The following is a 5,100-nucleotide window of genomic DNA, read 5'->3' as shown; positions in this document are numbered from 1 at the left end:
CCATTGGCCAAAGCAAGTCATATAGGAGCCCAGAGTCAAGGGGTAGGGAAGTGCTTCCTCCCCACAGTAAGAGGGCACTGCCAATTTACATGGCAAATGATGTGGATACAGCAGGGGTGAAGAATTGGGTCCATTAAGGCAATCAATCTATGGCACCCTACACTCAACCTCAATTATTCAGATCCTTCCCACGTGCAAAAATCAATCACTCCCATTGCAAGACTGAGAAACAGCCGGTGACATCAAGCTCAAAATCTACTTTCTCATGATCTACATCAGTCCAGATACAGCTCCTTTTGATCCAAGATCTCTGGGCAAGTTATCTATCTCCCATACCTCCAACATATAATGGTAAGCTAGGGACAGGACATCTGCAATAAACATTCCTATTCAAACAGGGGAAGAAGGAGGTCCATACCAGTCACTGGTCCATAGCAATTCTGAAATCCTGCTGGGAAAACGTTTCCAGCTACCACAACTTGGGGATAGGTAACATTCCTTGATTAGCTCCAAGATCTGCATTCTTTTTTAAATATATTTATAAATTATAATTGGCAGTTTATTAACCAGTGGAGTATATTGCACAGCAAACTACCTCACATCTTTCAGGAAGAAAAACTACTAAATTTGGAAAGTAAAGACATCACCCACTGAATCTGGACACAATTAAAATGTGCTTTAAATATTTCTTTGGGGGAGGGGACACAACACTTCTACTCAATTAAGAGAAACACTTGTACAGTCCAGGTCCCTTATTTTCTTTACACCCATCATGCCATGAGCTCATAGGGAATGGGCTCCAACAGTTCAGGCTCCTTTCCGTTGGTTCTCACAAAGTGTGCTTCTCTGGGTGGAGCAGGCTGGTGCTTCAGTTGAACCCAAGTACCTTTCTTTTTGGTTTCCTTCTTTTTCTGATCATTTTCCTTCACACATTTCAGGAAGCTATCTCGGGTCTTAGAGTGCTCAAAAGCTCAACATGCACATTAATTCTCTTGGCAAGAATCTTGCCCTTAACTTGCTTGTTTACAACAGTGCCAACACCGTGCTGCCTAACATTGTAGACTCTTCCAGTTTTGCCATGGTAACATTTGTGGGGCATTCCTTTTTGAATAGTGCCCATTCCCTTGATACATACAATATCACCTTTCTTGTAGAGTCACATGTATGTGGCCAAAGGAACAACTCCATGTTTTCTAAAAGGCCTAGAGAACATGTAGCAGGTGTCCCTCCTCCTTCCCTTTGCATTGGTCATTTTGACAAATTACTGGAAGATGGCGGTTCCGGCCGAAAGGCTCCAAGATCTGCATTCTAAGAAAGGTTCTCTCCCCATTGTTCTCTATGGCTCTTGCTCCAGCCTCTGAGATGTCCTTCCTTTTCTATCACCATCACTGGCTACTTCTGAAGGCATTATAAAATATAGCCTTTAAGCAATCTTTTGAAACTACTTCCTACCCAGAGGTCTTTTTATATTTTGAACAATTTCCATCTCTTTTAATTCAGGCTACGAGTCGTTTTGTCAATATAACTCTGCCTAAAAACTTTGTGGGTTCCCTTTGTCTTTGATTCCATTCTACAGCATGTGCCAGAAGCCACAGCGACAGAACAGATTCTACCTTCTCTATCATCCTTCTAATACTACTTGCAAACTAGGCAGTTATTTTATGAGCTTGTCTCTTTTTTGTAGTACCTTATCAAACACAGTCATAAAAGCCAACTGATGCTTTCAATACTCTGCTGAGAAATCTCTTTGCCCAAGTCCAAGAGTTTATTAGATACACTTTTTATCTCCCAAGTTACTAACAGTTTTCCTAAAGGATTCAGCATTACATAATGTGGATTGCCATTTTTCCAGCCTCCAAGAGCAATTTCCTTACTTTTTTTTCAGCCTTCCCTAATAGTTTACTCATTCCCACCACCCAGTCCCAAAAAACAACGTTACATATGATTTATGTTCACTTCTGCGTACCAGTTTATGTAGCAGTTAATTATTGATACATAACAAAATATCTCAAATTTCAGTCATTTAAGATAACAATCATGAATGATTTTTTCACATGTCTGTGAGTCAGCTGGGGGGTGGCTGACCCAGGCTGAACTTGACTGGCTCTGCTGGTCTTGGCTGGGCCAATTTATGAGTCTGCAGCTCGTGGATCTAGGCTAGGCTCAGCTGGGGATGGCTGTGCTCCATGTGTCTCTCATCCTCCACCTGAGGCCAGTGGGTTCACCTGGGTATGTCCATCTGAAGGTGATGGTAGTAGCACGAGGAAGCAAAATCAGTCCTGCAAGCCCTTATCAAGTGTCTGCTTGAGCCATATCTGCTGTCATCCCATTGGCCAAAGCACATAGTCGAGCCCAGAGTAAAGAGGTAGGGAAGTACCTCCCACCCACAAAAAGGAGGGTACTGCAAAGCCACATGACAAAGGGCATGGACACAGGGAGAGGTGTAGAACAGGGCCATTAATGCCACTGTGGTCAAAGGCAAACTCTCGCTCACTTCCAGTCCTTTGCATCTGGGTTTTCCTCTTCTTGGAATGTTGTCCGTATAATTGTTCTACAAGGTAATGTCCTCCTTTATCAGATGAGAGGGGTGAGGATCAGATCGGAGAAGTCCCTTCCTCAGGATCACACCGCTAGTAAGTACAGAGCTCACATTTGAATGCAGGCCTGTTTGGGCACCTACTAAATGTATATGGAATGAAAGGTAAGTCATTTCTGCAGTGGTTATACCCATAGGGTTCTTGAACTGTAGAACCTAATTCTGGCTAACAAGCAGGGGAAAAATGCTATTTATTGGAAGGAAACTGGACAGCTCAGTGGTGAAAGAAACGCTGAAGAAACAAAGGCAGGTCCAGAGAACTCAGTCAGAAAGGAGCTTTTGGGGGCCATCACTGTGAGGATGACTCAAGATGTCTTTGTCACTCAGGCAAAGAGTCCTGTGCCTAGAGAACCTGATTGACCCAGCTTGGGCATTGGGTCCGCCCTGTGGGTAGGGCATGGTGGCTGACAGCCAGCCCCTCCCTTCCCCCCACCTCACGGAATGGAGGAGGGGAGCTTCTTAAAGGAGATGCTGAGTGAATTTCCCCCAGAAAGGAGAAGGGAGGGATAACCTGGGTGCAGTGATTGGGCACATGGACTTGGGAGCCAGGCTGTCTGGGTTTGCCATCCTGGCTTTCCCACTGACTAGTTGTACTTAACCAGTACAGGCAGGGTATTAACCTTCCTATGCCTCAGTTTCCTCATCGGTAAAATGCTGTTGTGCAGTAATGTATCAACCTCACTAGATTGCTGTGAAGGGTAGTGAATGTTGGTTGGTGGTATCGCTGTGTACGGGCACTGGGAGAGACAGAGTGCAGAGCACAGGATCAATCCACTCCCCGGAGAAACGGCACAGGCTGCCAAGGTGGCCCGTGACGGGCTGTGTCCCTCCTGGCCTGGAGCGACTCCAAGAGCTGCCAGCCATGTTACTCCTAGGCTCTCTGTTTCTGGATGGAGGAGCTCCAAGAACTCAGAGCATGCAGGTGCTGAGTCATCACTGGAGGTTCCCGTAGAGATGGGACAAACTCACGTTCATGTTTGTTGGCAGCGCGGTGGGGCCTCCTGGGTGTCGAGCCCATATGACCAGAGCATATGGTTTCCTGAGCTGGTACCAGATGTGAAGGCAGAAAAGGTTAAGTGGCTGGAGCCCCAGACTTGGCCTTGAGAGATCCCGTTTGAATCTCAGTTCCACCATCACTCACTATGCACTTGGGCAAGTTGCTCATCTGTCCAGGGAGTGGGTAGCAGGGGTTCCCCGATGCTGTCACTCAGAGCTTCCCCCCAGAGCTGGGGCCAACGTCTCTCCCCTCTGACTCTCAGGACCAGTTTGTTTCTAACGACCTGGTGACTCTTAAATGCCACCCCCTGTGGCTCATCTTTGCTTCTCTGCTTAAGCAGGCACCCAAGCAAGTCAGGCCAATGAAAGCCTTAGATTCCCCACTCTATCTAGGCGGACCCCACTTTATGACAACCCAGTGTTACCCCACAGAGAAAGGATGAGAGAGGCCCAGCTTCAGTCCCCACCACTGGCGTTACTGGTTGTGAGTACAAGTTGGCACCTTGCTGGCGTAGCAGGTGGGGAGGTCAGAGGAGGTGAGGACCCCCCCATCCAGCATTAGCTGCATGAGCGAGGCAGGGCAGGATTCGTTCAGAGAGACCCAGAACACAGTGGAGCTTCAAGGGACCGCTGGCTCACGGCTGGTCTGCACAAACCACGGGCAGGATGTGCCCCCAGCCCGCCTGTTCTCTTATAATCGCATGATGTCAAGGAAGGAAATCGGGTCAGCCCGGCAGCCTCATCTTTTACGAAGCTGCTTGCTTCTCGTAAGGTTTGTTCTGTTGCGTTGTGTGACCCCAGACTTCACAATAAAGTTAGCAGACAAGACCATCAGCCCTTGTGATGGTGGACCGGGAGGGACGATGGATGTCGCCCGGTCCCATCCCCTCATTTTTTTAAGATTTAAAAAAAATCAAGTCAGATACCAAGGTTCAAATCCCAGCTCCACCACTAGTTTACTCAAGCATGTTATTTACCCTCACAGTGCCTCATTTTCCTCGTCTGTCAAAAGGGAACCGTCACGTTCCCTTTTATGATAAAGTAATGATGCCAGTAAAAAGTGTAGGGTCCTTGTAAGTCTCAAATGAATTAACACGGGAGCGTGCGTGCAACAGGACCGGGCACATCCTGAGTGCTCCCAGACTCCTGGACAAGTGCTCATGCCTCTGCCCAAGGCTGGGGGCTTCCTGGAGATAGTTCTGTGCTTTCCTGGAAGGGATCAAGGGCCTCAGTCATGAGCACCTCGAAGGAGCCGCCCCAGGCCAGGGTCTGTGCAAGGGCCCTGTCTTCACCTGACACTCCCTCCCCGAGCACTGTGACCCCTGTATTGTGTTTCTAAGCTGCCCTGCCCCCATTTCCATGCCCGAATACCCACAGCCCAATTTCTTCAGATATTCATTTCTCCTCCTTCACCATCTCCCCTCTCCAGCCAAGAATCCCCCCTTCCCCAAAGTCTCATCCCAGCTGCAAATATCTTCCAAAAACCCGGGAGCCTCTCTGCAGTCTAG

At 47.8% G+C, this 5,100-nt stretch overlaps 1 pseudogene; it reads right to left on the bottom strand.

The window, feature by feature from the left end:
- Positions 1 to 770: 770 nt before the first annotated feature.
- Positions 771 to 1,255, bottom strand: LOC115867135 (large ribosomal subunit protein eL21-like; annotated as a pseudogene).
- Between the last annotated feature and the right edge of the window lie 3,845 nt (positions 1,256 to 5,100).

Source organism: Globicephala melas, chromosome 2 (genome assembly GCF_963455315.2).
Source record: "Globicephala melas chromosome 2, mGloMel1.2, whole genome shotgun sequence".
NCBI classification, from domain to species: domain Eukaryota; kingdom Metazoa; phylum Chordata; class Mammalia; order Artiodactyla; family Delphinidae; genus Globicephala; species Globicephala melas.
The sequence above is the reverse complement of the archived record's forward strand: the minus strand, read 5'-3'. Positions and strand labels throughout refer to the sequence as shown.